At 42.6% G+C, this 19126-nt stretch overlaps 1 protein-coding gene across 14 annotated transcripts in view; it reads right to left on the bottom strand.

Annotated features, from left to right (window-relative positions):
• Plekha5 (pleckstrin homology domain containing A5) overlaps positions 1-19126 on the bottom strand; it is a 175594-nt gene that overhangs the window by 96209 nt on the left and 60259 nt on the right. The window contains exon 1 of one of the 14 annotated variants that reach the window (XM_029478789.1): positions 11517-12413. The exons of the other annotated variants lie outside the window; for them this stretch is intronic. The gene's annotated coding sequence lies outside the window, so the exon portion shown is untranslated. Of the gene's footprint in view, positions 1-11516; positions 12414-19126 lie in introns of those variants that run through there. 14 annotated transcript variants of the gene reach the window in all.

Raw genomic sequence — 19126 nt, 5'->3', positions numbered from 1 at the left:
CTGCAAAAGAACAAATTACTACATTAGGCTTTGCTTATAGTGTAATATGTGATTCTCATACTTCTACAAAATATAAAGATGTCTGGTGAGTAGACACTGTGGGATTGCTATTTGGGAAATGAACATGAACACACCAGGCCAAATCTCTCTATTAATGCTGAACAGAAACAAATGTAGCTATTGCTTAGCCTGGCACCAATGTGTGAAAGGCTGTACAACCAGGAGGATCAGAATTTTGAACCAGCATGCATTCAACAGAGAGCGCTTGTGTGCTCTAGTGTGCCCACTGGCTATAGGCTTGGTTGTAAACTGATGGGCTTCTGAGAAAGGACTGGATGCTTGCTTAGGTCGCAGATGTCTTAATGAACTCATCACATGCTGCATCAGTGACATTGGTGAAAACGAGGAGTCAGGGCCTACTGGGAGGAAGTAAATCACTGAAGGTCACTCGCCCCGCCCTGTCCTGCTTCCCCTCCCTCTTTCTCTGCTTTCTGGCTACTTGGAGTTGAACAGCTCTCAACACAGCCCAGAGTGGACCAGAGGCACCCGAATGAATAGGCAGGCACACTGTGAGGTCTCAGTGGCGTTGCAGAATTCAAGTGTCCCAGTGACCAGTGCGGAACACTTCTCATGTGCTGTGTGTCACTGGGGATCACCTTGTCAAATCCTTTGCTCATATTTCAATGGGCTTGCTTGTCCCCTCGGTGCTGCGTACTGACACTTTGTGATAAAGGAATTACACTCTGTCCAGAAGTGTAATTTATTTGCTAAAGACAGATCATAAATCAATCATATTAATTTGTCTAAGTCAGTATTTTCTCTAATAACAAACTAGTTCATTCTCCAGTTCATTCTTTTTAAAGTAGAAAAAATTGGAGTTAACACTGGATATAACTCCTTACAAAGGAATGCTAAAAAAAAATTAACATGTTAATTATAAATCTTAGCCACATGTGGCTTTCTATAAGAATCAGACTGAGTAGGCACTAAAGATTAGCTATTAGAAGAAAAAAGAGAGGAAGAGAGGAGAGGAGAAGGCAGGCTGGGGTCAATGCACACAGCATGTCTTCGCAAAGCTCAGGCGGCACCACCACCAGGGTTCATTTTCCTATAAACACTCTTCAGGTCAATGATGCAGACTACAAACTAATTACTCCAAGAAGGTGTGGGTATACCACCTGGACATTTGGCTGATAACATTTAAGGGGCATTAATCTCCCTTTTTTCTTAGAAATTACAGCTGCATTCAAAGAGCCAATGTGATCAATAGATGCATTAATGAAGAATATAATAACATGGCAATTAAAATTAATTTTTTGTGCAAATCGTTTTTTAAAAAAAGATTTATTTATTTATTTACTTATTATAGGTAAGTGCACTGTAACTGTCTTCAGACACTCCAGAAGAGGGCGCCAGATCTCATTACGGATGGCTGAGAGCCACCATGTGGTGGCTGGAATTTGAACTCAGGACCTTTGGAAGAGCAGTCAGTGCTCTTAACAGCTGAGCCATCTCTCCAGCCCCTGTGCAAATCTTTTTAAAAGAAAAAGGAAAAAAGTATCTTTGGCAAAGTATTAGCCATTGTTCTACGGGTTAAGTGAGCTTTACACAACCAGAGAGAGAGGTAAAAGTGCCTTAAACAATTCTTCCAGTTAACCCAAGTGTTCCAATATTGCTTCTTAGAAGTTAGAGAGAGAGAGATTGTTTAGTATCTTCAGAGGAAGAAGAGGATGTCGGCTTGCCCTCTGGAACTAGAGTTCCAGAAGGTTGTGCGTGCTTACAACTGAATCTGAATCTTCCACAAGAGCAACAAGTGTTCTTAGTCACTGAGAAATTTCTCCATCTCACTGAGAAATGTGGCACTCTTTACACAGATACCCACAAACATAAGTCAAAATAGGGAAAATAGATATTAAACAAAAATCACTGGTACCTCGTACTGTTTGACTCGCACAGGTTGTAAGAGCTGGGGTTGGCTCATGTGACATTGGAACACATTGCAGCGCCTCTTGGCAGTGTCCCCTTCTGTGAGGCAGTGTCCTCTGCTGCCGGGTTTGTATTTATTCTCTCTAGGATGTACTTATTTATCATGTACACAGCACTCTGCTGCATGAGCTCGTCTGATAGACTTTATTTCTAAGTTCAAGGGTTATTGTCAACTTATTATTTCACTCAATTTTGCCAGGAAGCCAAAACTGAGTAACTTATACATGTCAGCAGTTATTGAGACCTTGCTCACTAGTTCTAATGATTAGAACAGAGTTTTTAAACTTGCTGAAATATGAGATTTCTTTATTATTATTATTAGTAGCAGCAGCAGTAGTAGTAGAAGTGTTTTGTGACAGGGCTTCACTATGTATCCTTGGTTAGCCTTGAGATTTCTTTATAATGGTTTCAGTTTTATTTTATTTATTTTTTAAAAATGTGCGTGTGTGTGTGTGTGTGTGTGTTTGCGCATGTGTGCACACATGTCTATGCCTGTTTTCTCCTTTCCTACTTTTATGTGGATCAGACAGGTTGAGCTCAGGTCACCAGGCTTTGGGGACAAGTGCCTGTCCTTGGTCAGCTGTCTTAAGAGCCAACAACTGCTAAATTTTAGAAGAAACTCAAGATATGAGAGTGGGCCCTTTGTCTAAATGATATGCTCTTAGGAGGCCACGAAGACACTGTTTCAAATATGAAAATGTTTTGAAGTTTTAAAAATCACAGCTTGAAGTTTCTGGTGGGTATGAGAGCAGAAGAGCCCAAAGAGCTTGTAGAACTCACTCACAGCCATTCACAATGAGCAGCATCTCGGCTGCCAGTCCCCAAAGGCTGCATCTTCTTGGCTCCTGCTCATGCTAGAGAACACTAAACACCCAAACAGTGACTAAGTTTCTATGTACAGTTATAGCTTCTTACTATTTTTATCTCATAACACTTTATATTTCATAGTAAAAATTTTGTTCAACAAGCTTAAAGTGGCAGGGAGAGGCCAGACACTGCAAAGGAAACAGACTTTGGTAAGCAAATACATTCTGGAGGAAAAACAAAACAGTAAAGAAACCTGATTGTTTCAGACGAAAGACAGTGAGTGTCATCACCGAGGCCTCTGTGAGGCTCTGGTGGGCTCTAAACCCCAGGGGCAGCAGCCCTTTTCTCTGTCCACTCTGGTCAGCAGTTAGTCGACAGTTCTGTCACTCTCCTCAGGCTGCCTGCTCCATCACTGCCCCCAACTCCATGTTATTTGCTCAAGAACTCAAGTCTTGGCTTCTGACATTCCAGCTTCTTCTGATGCTTCTACCCCACCTTGGTTCTTTGAGACAGGGTTTCTCTGTAGCCTTGTCCATCCTGGGACTTACTTTGTACATCAGGTTGGCCTTAAACTCACAGAGATCCACCTGCCTCCACCTCCTAAGTGCTAGGATTAAAAGGAGTGTACCACTGGTGTGTACCAGGCTCAAAAGATACTCTTAACTGCCCCCAAATGTTTAGTTCTTAGCTCTTAGTGAAGTAAATATAGAAAAACACAACAAATGAGTGCTGCGGTAGACGGCTCTGTCAACACTCCTGTCCTTTGCCTTAGGATTTATATTTGTTTTTATGGGAAAGCTTTTTGCCTAAGGTTCAGTTACTCATTTCTGGATGCCCAGCTAGCTAGATGTTAACTGCTATAATTCTCTCTCTCTCTCCCCCTAGATACATGTGCTCAAGGTTTCTGATAAATTCATAAAATTGCCTTTAGTAGACAAATCATACTTTCTCATTTCAGAGATTTTTCTCAAAGAAAAGTAATAGCTTTGTCTTAGATGTATCTACTACTTAACAGACAAAGTAAAATATCACAGTTTATGTAAGCAAGGAAAAAACCCCACTGATTTGTGGCAGACAGAACACAGCCTTTTGTCAGACAGTCACTGTGATGGTTTGTATATCCTTGGACCAGGGAGTGGCACCATCTGAAGGTGTGGCCTTGTTGGAATAGGTGTGACCTGGTTGGAATGGGTGTGTCACTGTGGGTGTGGGTATAAGATCCTCACCCTAGTTGCCTGGAAGTCAGTCTTCCACTAGCAGCCTTTGGATGAAGANNTANANCTCTCAGCTCNNCCTGNACCATGCCTGCCTGGATACTGCCATGTTCCCACCTTGATGATAATGGACTGAACCTCTGAACCTGTAAGCCAGCCCCAATTAAATGTTGTTTTTTTTATAAGACTTGCCTTGGTCATGGTGTCTGCTCACAGCAGTAAAACCCTAACTAATACAGTCACCGAGATGACAGTTAAGAAGAATAAGAAGATGGTGACCTAAGTTCCTTCAGCTAACCTAACATTAAACGTCTTCCATGGAAACTTGTCTAAGGCAAATGATGCCTGGGGGAATACTATTGGTATTCATTCAGAGACCTGATGCTCAAGATCTGGGACTGTCTCTCTTTGAAAGTAGAGTAAGTCTCTTTGCTCCTTCTATTTGTGGTGTCCGTGGTGCATGTGTGTGGTGGCAGTGCTCATGCAGACACCATACACAGCTCACCACCTTGATGCCTTAAGACAGGGTCTCACTGAATTAGGGGCCTTTTCAGCTAGGCTGGGATGACAGGCACAGGCAACCATGTCTGGCTTTCTAGATGCATGGTAGGCATTTCAATGCAGGCCTCATGTTGCCCAGCAAGCACTCTCACCCTCGGAAACATCTACTCAGCATCCAGAGTACTTTCAACTGTATTTGGAAAATACCAGAAATCTCAGAATGTTCTTAAAAAGATTTTCTTTTTATTTTAGGGTTGCAAAATTACACTGACAATATAACCCTAACCCATGTTACTTTTGGTTAAATGTAGCTAATAAGACACCAAGAAACCAAAGTTAGTAAGAAACCTGACCAGCCTTCAGTGCTCACACACTGAGGTATGGCAACCAGCCCACCTGTAGCCCCTAAGCTGTTGAGGCAAGAGGTCTCGACCACAGATCCATTATTTGTGTACTCTCTTCGCAGAGTAAATTGGGACTGGAGAATACACATAGTCAGAAGGCTAAAAACAAGGGCAACTGCTATTTAAGTTAGATTTCAAATTGAATAGGGACGCAAGCCAGCTGCAACTAAATCTAATTATCAGTTTCTCAAAGAAAACCAAACCAAACGTCCCTGATGGGCGTGAGTGGCACAGTCGAGCAGCCAAGAGGCAGCACCGACAAGGCAGAAGGCACTGGGGGTTCAGTAAGCATGTAACAAAGGAGACCTGTCAGCCTCTCTAGCAGCACTTGGGATATTAGGAAGAATCATATATCATGAGAAATAAAAAAGGCCAAGCACTCAAAGTGGGAGTGAAGGGAAGGGTGCACACATTTAGTTGAAGAACTAGTGTGGATTATGGTATATACTGAAATTCAAATAATTTCATAAAAAATTACTTATTTATGTATGGCATTTTGCCTGCATGAAAATCTGTGCACACACACATACCTGGTGTTCTTGGGGAATTTGAGTTATAGGTGTGGTTGGGAGCCACCATGTGGGTGCTGGGTATCAAACCCAGGTCCTCTGTAAGAACAGCTAGTGTTCTTAACCACTGGGCTATTGCTCCAGCCTCCAGTTCAAACCATTTTAAAGGCTCTGCACCAATGAAAACCTGTGACAGATGTTGTAAGGAAGCATGCCAACAGCTTGTCAAGAGACATATTCACTCCAGATGTGACAGGATTCAAGACAGCCTTCCGCTAGCCCCCAACAACAGATGGGGGTGGAGGCAGGAGAATGAGACTCCATCTGGAAAGAGAAGGTTCAGAATGCCTGTACACCCAGAGTTACAAAGGCAGGAAGATCTGGAGCTTCAGGTCACCTTCGGCTACAAAGCCTGGGTAATCTGATATAGGCTCAAAAACCAAAGAAGGTTACTGTCACTATTGCTGCTTTCATTTATCAGTAGGTGAGGCCTTGTTGGAGGAAGTGTGTCATGGTATAGGTTTTAAAGTTTCAAAAGTTCAAGCTAGGCCCCATGTCTCTCTCCTCCTGTTGCCCACGGATCTGGATATAGAACTCTCAGTTTCTCCAGCACCTTTTCTGCCTGCACATCGCCATGCTTCCCACCATGTCAATAATGGACCAAACCTCTGAGACTAAGCCAGCCCCAAGTAATGCTGTCTTTTTATGAGAGTTGCCATGGGATCTCTTGGAAGCACTACAACATTAAAACATCTATCTTACGTCATTCATACCCGAGAGCTTATTAAATGCTGAACCCCCTTAAATCTGCCAAAAAGTCACTATTAGAAGACCAAGTATACGACTACGGGAAAGCACTGTTTGATGTACTCTTTCTCGGTGTGACAGCTGAACCACCTTGCTACTTAAGAGTTAGATTCAGTAGCCTCATTCATTGACCCTAGAATTTACTGGGTGTAAATGATGACAAAGAATTAACTATGTGGGCTGGTGAGATGGCTCAGTGGGTAAGAGCACCCGACTGCTCTTCTGAAGGTCCAGAGTTCAAATCCCAGCAACCACATGGTGGCTCACAACCATCCGTAACAAGATCTGGCGCCCTCTTCTGGAATATCTGAAGACAGCTACAGTGTACTTACATATAATAAATCTTAAAAAAAAAAAGAATTAACTATGTAACAGTATAACAATAATCTAATAATAATTATAGTAACAAAAGCATATGGGTTAAAAAAACCAAGTTGAGTGCTAGAGAGATTGCTCAATGGTCAAGCTTACATTCTGATCTTCCAGAGGGTCTAAGTTCAATTCCCAGCACCCACATCACATGGCTCAAAGGCATCTGCAACTCCAGCTCCAGGGGCATGTGCCACCCCTGTTATCTGTAGGCATCTGCACGCATGTGCGCACATGCATGCGCATGCACACACACACACACACACACACACACAAACACACACAATTAAAAAGAGTAAAAATAATTTTTTAAAGTTGTTTTGTTATTAAAAATAGTATCTTGTGTAGCACAGGCTGGCCTTAAAGTTTTTATATAGCTAAGGATGATCTTAAATTCCTGATCCTCCTGCCTCCCAAGAGATGGAGCTATAGGTGTGCATCATAACACCCGGCTAGACCACCATGATATTTAGTCAAGTCTCTTTCATGTTTCTATCGTGCAAATTACAGCTAGACCACAGTTTAGCAAATACTCTAGAAAGGTAACACAGAACCAGGACTGGTGATAATTTTAGCACTTAGAAGGTAGATTTAGAAGGATCAAGAGTTTAAGGCCATCTTTTGCTACATAGGATCCTATCTCAAAAATCTAATAATAGTAATGATAAAAAGTTCAAAACAGAGCTGGCTTTGAAAACGGAGACTCTTTTCAACACTATCCTATTTACATTGTTTCTCTCTTTCTCTCTCTCTCTCTCTCTCCTTCTCTCCCTCTCTCTCCATATTGTTATTAAAGTACCTTAAGTAGGAGATGGAGAGATGGCTCTTGCAGAGGATCTGGGTTTGACTCCCACATCCAATGTCAGCTCACAATTATTCCTAACTCCTGTTTCAGGAGAGTCAAGCACCAGACATGTATGTGCTATACCGAACACATTTGAGCAAAACACTCATACACATAAATAAATCTAAAAAAATAAAACACTCTCAATATATTGCTCTTTATAAACTAGTATGCTTGGGGGTTGGAGAGATGGGTCAGCAGTTAAAAGCAGTGGTGTTCTTCCAGAGGTCCTGAGTTCAATTCCCAGCAACCACATGGTGGTTCACAACCATCTATAATGGGATCTGATGCCCTCTAGTGGCATGTAGGCATACATGCTACATAGGATGTATACATACATACATAAATAGTTCTAAAATAAATAAATTAGTATGCTTTAAAATAAGAGAGGTATTTTTTTTTTACCTCTCCTGGGCATATATCTAGAAGATGTCCCAACCGGTAAGAAGGACACATGCTCCACTATGTTCATAGCAACCTTATTTATAATAGCCAGAAGCTGGAAAGAACCCAGATGCCCCTCAACAGAGGAATGGATACAGAAAATGTGGTACATTTACACAGAATGAATTTATGAAATTCCTAGGCAAATGGATGGACCTGGAGGGCATCATCCTGAGTGAGGTAACACAATCACAAAGGAACTCACACAATATGTACTCACTGATAAGTGGATATTAGCCCAAAACTTAGGATACCCAAGATAGAAGATACAATTTGCTAAATGCATGAAACTCAAGAAGAATGAAGACCAAAGTGTGGACACTGTGCCCCTTCTTAGAATTGGGAACAAAACACCCATGGAAGGAGTTACAGAGACAAAGTTTGGAGCTGTGACGAAAGGATGGACCATCTAGAGACTGCCATATCCAGGGATCCACCCCATAATCAGCTTCCAAACGCTGACACCATTGCATTCACTAGCAAGATTTTGCTAAAAGGACCCAAATATAGCTGTCTCATGTGAGACTATGCCGGGGCCTAGCAAACACAGAAGTGGATGTTCACAGTCAGCTATTGGATGGATCACAGGGCTCCCAATGGAGGAGCTAGAGAAAGTACCCAAGGAGCTAAAGGGACCTGCAACCCTATAGGTGGAACAACATTATGAACTAACCAGTACCCCGGAGCTCTTGACTCTAGCTGCATATGTATCAAAAGATGGCCTAGTCGGCCATCACTGGAAAGAGAGGCCCATTGGACATGCAAACTTTATGCCCCAGTACAGGGGAACGCCAGGGCCAAAAAATTGGGAATGGGTGGGTAGGGAAGTGGGGGGGGGGGGGGTATGGGGGACCTTTGGGATAACATTGGAAATGTTATTGAGGAAAATACGTAATAAAAAATATTAAAAATTAAAAAAAATAAGAGGTATTTTTTAATTATGAAATTGAGGTGACATTTATTTACTGCTACTAACACCAGTCTAAAATGTAAAAAAATTGTTTCTATTATATATATAAAAAAATCGTTGACATTTCTGTTCACAGTGAGGGGTGGAGTGGGAAACAGATCAGGGTTAGGTCTACCAGATTACAAAAGCTACTTCTTTTCTTACTACAAATAGCATTTCCTGAAAGTCTGTTTTTCATAGACAGTAATAATCTATGAAAACCTTGTCGTTTTTCCTCAAAAGCATGAATGTGGTTGTATATCACTCAGGTTGGCCTGGAGTGAGCAGGTATGTGCTCCCCACACCTGTCTGAAGGCTGAGAAGAACAGAAACTTGTGAGAATTATAAAAATTTCCACTTGGTCACCACCTCGGCGCACAATCTTGACACAGTCCTAGTTAGTTCCAGTAGCTACTTCTGAAGCACAGTTGTGGTTTTGCACAGCCTTGGTCAGGGCAGTGCGGGTCTTTTAAAGCAGCAGCTTTAGCATGGTGCAGGCCCTGTTAGCTAAGGCTCACCATGCTCGTCTCCTCTTGGAACTCTTCCCCAGTAAGGTGGCCCCATTCACCTCCATCCTGAGCAAGTCCCTGCTTGGACTGTCAGAACATCTGCCACATGTTTAAAGGTGTGTAGCGTTTTTCTTTACAAAGCAAAGTATATTCCAGGAGAATTTAAGCCCCGGAGCAGGATGGAAAAGGTCACAATCCGTATAAAAAGCCTTCATAGGTTGCTGGTTTTCAAATCGAGTTGATCACAGGGCCCATCACCACCCAGGTCCACTCAGGAACTTTCAGTACTGTGGAGTCACAGAGGTTAGGGAGCATCCTGCCTGTAGCTGGGAGAGGAACACACTGGCTTGACGATGAACAACACATCTGTGCCTCTGTTTTAGAAACAGGCAGCCTTTGCAATCAGCAACTGTCTTTCCACATTTCTCTCCTTGCATCTTTCCCACTGTTTCTATATGCTTTAGAAAAAAACAAACCAGCAATTCTTTTGCTATCTGTCTTCTACTGAAGAGCCATAATGCTCTATAAGGAGAGGCAAATAAAACTAAATATACAGATTAACTTTGAAACCAAAAGAGGTTTATACATTTTGTTCATCTGAAATGCTTAGGGAGAAGTCAGCAAAACACTAAAGGTGGAGCTGGCTATGGTCTCACAGTCAGCAGTAGACACCTTAAAGGATTTGCTATTTACACAGCAAAGTCTCACACAAAAGTAAGTGCAGACAAATGATACTTGGGATGTCCAGGGTCATGCATGAGCAGAAGTCAGTGTTGAGAAATGGGACCTTCGCCCACCCAACTGCTAACCTTCTCTTTATGAATCTCCAAGCTTCCAATGCACACCCACTTGCTTCCCACGTGCCAATCTTGGAAAATGGCTTAGCGGGGGCAGTTCACAAAACAGAGGTATTTTAGGAAAGCATCACATGACTTCCTGGCACGTGGCAGCACTAAGCGTTCAGTATTCTCCCTCATCCCTTCCTTCTAGAGCTCTTCAAAGCACCTGCTAAGTCTCAAACTCCCCACTCGACATTTGGATGTACAACTCAATTTTCTCCAAGGAAAGATTTTATGCAATTTCATGCTTTCTCTCAAATCTTCAAAAGCTAGAGCACTTATCCCAAGCTCCGAGGTGGGATCGGACTCTCCAGAATACCCAGAACACTGTCACCCGTGTCTCTTCCAAAAAGTAAAATGCAGTGGTCATTAAAGACAATAAACGGGCTGGTGAGATGGCTCAGTGGGTAAGAGCACCCGACTGCTCTTCCAAAGGTCAGGAGTTCAAAACCCAGCAACCACATGGTGGCTCACAACCATCCGTAACAAGATCTGACTCCCTCTTCTGGAGTGTCTGAAGACAGCTACAGTGTACTTACATATAATAAATAAATCTTTAAAAAAAAAAAGACAATAAACAATTATCAACACTATCGGGTATCTCAAGAGTAAAATATGTAAACACATAAAATATTCCACTTTTAAGTTCATACTAAAATGTAAACATTTTGGATTAAACAATTAGAAATTACTTAAGAGTATATTCCTAGCAAGCACCACAGTGAGTTTAAAGAACTAAACCAGCAAAGCACTGTTGCAGACCCTTGCACAGTTAATGCGTTAACTAAAGAGAATGAATTCCCAGCATGCACATGGAACTGTAGCACGTTTTACAAGGTGCTACTGTTCTCATCTTACTTTATTGCAAAGCAAACTTTACTTCTGAGCCACCTAGTTAACATGTGCATTAATGTAAACACCCTTTTACTTTCTTTAAATAACGGATCCTAGCTAAACAACTGTATTTGCAGTTACTTTAGGAAATGCAGTAGAGACCGGTAAAGGCAGCCGAGCAAGAGCAGTGAATACAAGAATGCCAAGCTGCCTGGATGAACAAATCCTGGTCTCTCAGCACACAATACTGCCAGCACTACTCAGCACAGGAGCAATGACATCGGTGGAAGGCATGGGAAGCATTATCATCACAGAACTTTGTGAGTCTGTCATTCCAAAACTGGGCTGGTAATACTTCTGAAGGAAGAGACTAAAGAGTGCTGAGCAAATTTCTCCAGGACTGCGTACAAACTACACACAGCCTCGTCGGCTCTACACAGCCGAGCTGCAGGCGGAGGTAAAGGCACAGCCTGCTGGAAACAGACAAAGCAGTCACTCACCAGTCTTTTGCTAACTAAGGAAGCGATGTTCTGCTCTTCATCTCAGGCTTCTGCTTTCTGATCGACGCTAACCCGGCGCTCCTCCTCCTGCTCCTTCCCAGAAGCTGAAGCACACCGCAGTCTTCGGGAGCAGGTCCCTCCTATGAGCATGCTCGGTATCTAACTTAAATGACTTGGTATCTCAGCATGCCATGACCTACTTCCACACAAACTCAAGAGAGCTAGCTGCACACTCAAAGACCATCCATCGGCTGTAATCTACACACAATGCCGGGCTAACGCCTGGACACTAACTCTGCGGTCTTGCTGTTTCATTTAACCTGATGTGACAAGCAAGAAGTACTTCTACACTTTTATTAAAGCACACCCTTATGTTTCAATAATTTTAAATATTTATTTTGTTTTTAATTGTTTGTCTGGGTGGGGTCTGTGCACATGAATACTGGGGGCAGGTGAGAGAGGCTAGATCTCCCAGGAGCTGAAATAACAGATATCTGTAGGCTGAACTGGGTCCTTTGCAAGCCCAGCAATGCTCTTATTGCCCAGGTACAGTATTCAACTACCAACACAATATGCCAAGATGCCAGGATAAACTGCATGTGGCCTCCAAATGTAAATACAAGCACCAAAAAAGCAAGCAACCTAGAACCCATTTCACCTTTCCTCCTTCATCTGTCCTCCTGCTACCGGCCAGGCAGCGCGATCTATGAAGCAGATGCTGCTGCTCGTCACTGCAGCTCACTCTATATTTGCAGTCCCACCCCCATGCAGCTTGGCTGGTTCTTTCGTTTTCTTTATAGAGGTGTTTAATTTCTCCTGTGTAAATAGTAGTGGCCTGAAACAATGGTATACATTTGTGCCAATGTTTGCTATCCTCAAATTAAAGTTGATTTTTTTAAACTACAGATTATATAATCGATTACAGATAATGTTACATAACAGTAGGTATGACCCAAATATTGCTAAGTGTAGAAAACAGAACCTTTTAAACTCCCCCCACTGTGTGTGTGTGTGTTTGTGTGGGCGTGCGTGCATGCATGTCCCATGTCTTGGCTGATCTGGAACTCAGAGAGTTCTGTCTTACTCACTGCTGAGATAAAAGGTGTGTGCCACTACTCCGGGCAAAAGAACATGTTTTACAAAAATGGTAGAAAACCCGGAGTTTACGCATACATATTTATTTTATTATATTTTAATTTATATTTCTATTAGAACATCATAGTTTGCTGTGATTTTCTGGGTAACCTATAGGAACAGCCATGCACTTTGAGTTGATGGTGATTTATTCCTACTCCATTTCAACCCAGTCCAGGAAAACTCAACCACACAACTGTTTTGTACCCACTTCCCCATTCCCCTCTGGGCAGACACGCAAAACTAGGAAGTATTTGTAGGAAGAAGCTCAACACTTGACACACACAAAGATGAAGACAGCAAACCTCTGATGGAGCAAAGCTAACTTTATCATTAAATGGTCACATATGCTAATCAGTACGTTTTTGCTTTATTTTATTTATTTCCTCTTCCTCCTCCTCCTGCTCCTCCTCCCTCCCCCTCTCCCCCTCCCCCCCACAGCACAAAGGCAGAAAGATTGTGAGATCAAGCCAGTCTTGACTATACAGCAAGTTCAAGGCCAGGAAGAGGTACATAAAGAAATACTGCCTCAAAATCAAAACCAACCAATCAAATGGGAGACGTGGCTCTATGTTTAAGAGGATGACCTGCCCTTACAAGGAAACCAAACTTGGTTGTCAGCACCCATATTGGGAGGCTCCCAAACTGCTTTTAACTTCATTTACAGGTCTCTGTGTGCACTCACACTCAAATGCACATGGCAGCACATACATATACACATATACACAATCTGAAATAATTTTTAAAAGTCAAGAACAAAAGATGTAGCTTGGATAGAGTGCTTGTTAGTTAGGTTCTGAAAGACCTTGGGTTCAACTCTCAGACTGAAGACTGGGAAAGGACTACAGAGAAAGTAAATGGAACCACATTTAATTTCAACAGTTTCCCAGTGGAAACTATGCTAACTTCAAAGAAAACTACCAACAAAACATTTTCTTCAGTGTTCTTCCTGTCAGAGAGTGCTGGAGCTTTGGGTCTGTGGGCAGGTGCACAACAGCCATCTTTGAAGAAGAAGCCCAGAAAGGGAAAGAATGAAAGATAAAGTAGGCAGTCAGAGTCATACAGACTCAAAGTCTACAGGGAGGAGAGCTTTTATGAGGGTATGAGGAGAAGGGACAAGGGACAGTCAGGAGCAAGGCCCACAAACCCACATGGGGACTGGAGCAGTGACACTGGCTGCAAGAACAAAGATAGTATCAACATTAGGGAGAAAAAACTAATTATTCTGAGGGAAAACCTGGAAGTAGATAGACAGCAAGAGTTGGACTATGTGTGAAACTACTGCAGAGTAAAGACATCCTATCTAAACCAAGGAACAAACACACATAGACACATACAAGCACACACGGACACGGGGACACACACACACAAACGGAGGGGGACAGGGAAAGAGGCAGCTCAAGCTACACAGACATAGTCCTGTTCTCTTTCATTTCATCCTTTACATTTCTCCATACTACACTTCCCTTCAGCATGATTCCCTCTTGTATACATTCAATTTAAGTGTTCACGGTAATTAGAGGGTTTTGTTTTAAATCTGTTTGAGACAGTATTATCCTATGCAGCCCAGCAGGCTATGAGGTTGTTGACTGTCTGCTCAATCTTGACATAGTGAAATTACATGTGTACACTGCCATACTTGTGTTATTGTGTTATTAATCTCTATGTTATGCAATCCTTCTTTTATTTCGGCTTACCCTTTCTACCAGCGAAATCTGAAAGAAATATTTCCCAGATGTCCCCAGTGAGTTTTTTAAAAAGTCAACAAAGACATCGTTTATTTCTCTGAGAATCACATGTTCTATGAAGACTTAAATATAAGTGTCTTTCTCTTGCACACTTTACTAAGTGTGTGGAAGGAAGGTCCAAGAATGGACAGCTTTTCAGTGCTGTTTTGAAACAGGGCCTAGCTCTGTTACCCAGGCCAGCCATGCTCATAATCCTCCTGCGTCATCCTCCTGGGTTAGATGACAAACACACACCCCTATATCCAGCTTCCAGGAGTTTTGCCTGCAATTTGTTGTACTTTGATGGCAGTGTTGGGCTCCCAGTCCAGCTGAGAAGACACAGAGACCAAACAAGTGTCTTTCCAGTGGCTCTTCATGGCTCTCCGATGCTTAGCTCTCACTGAGACATCACTGCCTGCACAGTATGGTGGAACTCACACTTGATGCTGTGTGCTCATGGGTGGAGTCTCATGTTACAGTCTGTTATTCTGTTTACCACAGGAATGTGGCAGGGCCATCTGGGGTAGCTGAGGAATACTGGAAACACGCACATGCTTGCACGCTCGCTTACTTACTCTAAAGTGAGTGGGTGTGAGGTCACACACTGTACACACTGTGGAGGTTCTGAGAGAGATTAGAGGGACCACTCTAAGGAATTCATAAGAATTAAGCATTACACACTGTGAAGTATTGTTGAATCACCAATGTTAATTTTCCCTTTAAATAAGCTAAGACATTGATGAGTAGAATAATCTGACTCCCTGACTGCCAGACATTAGACCCTGGCCCTAGCAGTTTGCCTCTTAAGTGAATGGCTATCGGCCAGACAACCAAGCACTCTGCCATCATGCCACTATGAAAACTTCACAAGACCCTCAAGAAGCCACACTCCATCTATGGCTGCCTGCTGCTGAAGAACAACTCCTATCCCAGCTATGCTTTCTCAATCAGCTTGGGGAGACCTTTCGCCACGGAAGGTTTTAATGAACTCTGTCCAACCCCACAGTCTTCCCTACTCAGTCCAAAAGCATGGAACAATCATCTGGCTCTAGGTTGGAGCCCAATGGCCTCAGACACCCAGTGGCACACATAGGCTTGGAAGAGGTTATCCCAACCCACAAACCCTACCTGGCTCATCAAAAAGACTCCAGTTAAACAGCACTAGCTTCTCTGGTTAACTTCTCTGGAGGTGTACTAGTTCACAGGCAGAGAGGGATAAGTAAATAGCTGAAATACAACTCAGGTAGCTGATACAAGAGAAGCCGAGAATTTCAGGCGAAAACAGAGGTCCACTTGGGCTGCACTGTGCAAACATGCAGTGGCGGTCTAGGGCAGGGGTGGCCAGAGTGAAGCTGGAAGGAGAGCGTAGGAAATGCTTCTATAAAATAAGGCAAAAGTCTGAAACTGGCAAAGTACATCACCCATTTTTCTTTACTGACTTTTAGCATGTTTTGTATATGATGCTGTTATCATACAGACCTATGGGTTGACTTTTAGCATGTTTTGTATATGATGTTGTTATCATACAGACCTATGGGCTGACTTTTAGCATGTTTTGTATATGATGTTGTTATCATACAGACCTATGGGTTGCTATCGCGATTGACATCATGGCTTGCTAGTTATTAGAGAATCACTGGTAGAAAAGTATTCTTCCTTTTCTGAATCCCTTTGGCACAGTCATTAAAAATTTCTCCTTAAGTTTTTGGTTATGGAGAGCAGGAATAATAAGTAACAAAAGATAAGGAAAAATAAAACAAGATATAAACAGATCTGAGTAGAAAGGGCGGGCAGCGAAGGCTAATGAAGTTAGTACGTGATAGCTGTATTTCTCTCCCAGCTGGCTTAGCGATCTTAGAATGGAGGCAGCGGAATGGGACAAGCATCTGAGGGAGTAACTGACGGGGTCACTCACACCCCCACCCCCAGCAGTCCAGCCACACCACTTTCTACCCTAGTTTTACAAAATGACAAACTCCCAGGCCTTAACTCGAACCCTGCGATTTCCCTTAAGTTTTCCATTCCCAGGAAGAATGGGAGAAAAGAATAAAATGATTTTAATTTCAACTTGTTTACAGAGTTTGAAGCAATATGTAAAAAGGCCTTAGTTATAAAATATAGTTATCTGGTTTCTCCAAAAACATTGAGTCTTTGAATGTGCTTCTTCCGATGGCTCCTGTGGCTGCCAGGCTCACTGATGGCTGCACTAGTATTTAACATTTAGAGGACCTGAGAGTACAAATCTATCAAACCACAGTTGAGTACTGAGTTAGCTGGAAGCCCTCAAGATCATACTGTCAGATACTAATGGGAAGTCTAAAGAGTTAACCCACCAGGGAAAGGAACAGTAGCCAAAGGATCCTGAACAAGAGACGGGAAACACAAGGTAGAAAAGGGACCTGAGAATGACAAGACAAACCACGAATCAGCAACGGCCACTGTAAGTCCTCACTGCTACCACTCCATTCACCCCACAATCCAATCAGAGTCCTAGTCCCACACACTGCTAATCAGTCTCAAAGCACTGACAGTTTATGCTGGCAAAGACACCTCTTTGTGCTTTATGGATTTCTCACTTGGGGCTTCAGAAGGCAGCAGAAAAAGGAAGTAATTTGATTTTTGAAATTATGCATTTTTACTACCTATTAAAATGTAGAACTTCCAACTATACATCACAACACCGAGGAGCTGAGAGATGGCTCAGCGGTGAAGCATGTGCTCTGCTCTTCCCAGCACTCACACTGGGTAGCTCACAACTGCCCAGACCACCAGCTCCTATACATCATATGCCCTCTTCTGGCCTTTATGGGCAGGGCACTCACATGTATAACACACACAGACATGGATACACACACACACACAGACATAGTGGCTCACAACCACCTGTAACTCCAGTTCTAGGGGATCTAATTCTTTTTTTCTGACTTCCAAAGGGACCATTAAGCATGCATGTGGTGCACAGACATGCATGCAGACAAAACACTCACAGAATAAAATGAATAAGTTTAAAAAAAAAAGGTTGTTAAGTGGAAGGGAGAAGTAATAAGAAGGTATTTGAGGGAACACATAAACTTACAGGAGTCTTTAGCAGAAGTATACATTCTACATAATAAATTTGCTACTGACAAAAATTGGTAAACTTTACATTTACACATTGCATACACTAGCAAGCGTTTGCTGAAAGGACCCTGATATAGCTGTCTCTTGTGAGACTAGGCTGGGGCCTAGCAAACACGGAAGTGGATGGATGCTCACAGTCAGCTATTGGATGGATCACAGGGCCCCCAATGGAGGAGCTAGAGAAAGTATCCAAGGAGCTGAAGAGATCTGCAACCCTGTAGGTGCAACAACATTATGAACTAACTAGTACCCCGGAGCTCTTGACTCTAGCTGCATATGTATCAAAAGATGGCCTAGTTGGCCATCACTGGAAAGGTCCACTGGACTTGCAAACTTTATATGCCCCAGTACAGGGGAACGCCAGGGCCAAAAAATTGGGAATGGGTGGGTAGGGAAGTGTGTGGGGGGGAACTTTTGGGATAGCATTGGAAATGTAATTGAGGAAAATATGTAATAAAAAAATATTAAAAAAAAAATAAAAAAAATAAAATCTGCCCAGGATCTTCTGGTTTTCATAAAAAAATACATTTTCACATAAAAGAAGCTTAAATATACCATTGACTTTTATTGTAGCAATAAACCCTTAGCATCTACTTAGCATGTGGCAAGATAATGAATAGACCTAATTATATATTATTTTGGCATTTAAGTTGTCTGTTGCAATAGACAATACTTATACCAGGAAAAAATCCTCATGCTTTACTAGAAAAACAAAGGACATACAAGACAATGTTGCTTCTGAATAAAGGTATAAGAGAAAAATATTTTTAAAATATTGCATTATATAAGTAAAAAGAAAAGCCAGGCTTGGGACAAGATTATTATTACTTTCTGCTATGAGACATTATAATAACTACTTAATACCTCTCCCTCCAATCATACGTTGTATTTTTTCTCTATTCTGCTAAGAATACTGTCAATGAGTTGACTAGAATATTACCTTAAGTATTGCTGAAATTTGCCACTTAAAAGTAATTTGTTCCCTTTGTTCACTCATTCTCTGAATGTGTGCTGAGTACATTCTGTTGCAAATGCCCTTGTCCACACGGCAGACACAACACTAATGAGGTGTCTGCTTCAGGAGCCTCCAAGCTCACAGGCAGGAATCAGAGACTAGACTACAGAAAAGGTTGTGCAGAGCTAGGGCACGCTATGTGCCTGTGAGTGGAGAAGCAGAAAAGGCCTGAGGAATGCTGTTCTAAATGGCATTCGAGTGGAGGGTGGGGTCCAGATGGGGCAAGCTAAATTTAGAAGCTAAGCTTGGCATCACAAAGACAAGAAAGAAGGCTGTGTAGCCAAGTAGAATGGGTAAGAGAAAGCCGGCAGGCAATGAAGTCTGAGACCCGGGAAAGTCAGCCATCGCTGGACTCTCAGGCCAGGCAGGATCTGGGATCCTCTCAGTGCAATGGGACAGCCGCTCGTGGCAGCGCTGACAATGTGGTCGAGATGCTCACACCTTGAGAAGGTGTGCTTAGCTACAGTGTGGAGAGTAGATCCTAAAAGTTCAAGAGCAAGAAAAGCTGAGAGGCTACTGTAACTGGAGGGGTGATGGTGGCAGATGGAGGTACAGGGGACCCAGGAAGAGGCACATCTGGACACTATTGGAAGGGGATGTGTCAACTGAGCCTC

The sequence above is a fragment of the Mus caroli genome, chromosome 6 (assembly GCF_900094665.2).
Source record: "Mus caroli chromosome 6, CAROLI_EIJ_v1.1, whole genome shotgun sequence".
Classification (NCBI taxonomy): domain Eukaryota; kingdom Metazoa; phylum Chordata; class Mammalia; order Rodentia; family Muridae; genus Mus; species Mus caroli.
Note: the sequence above shows the minus strand (reverse complement) of the source record. Positions and strands in the feature narration are given on the sequence as shown.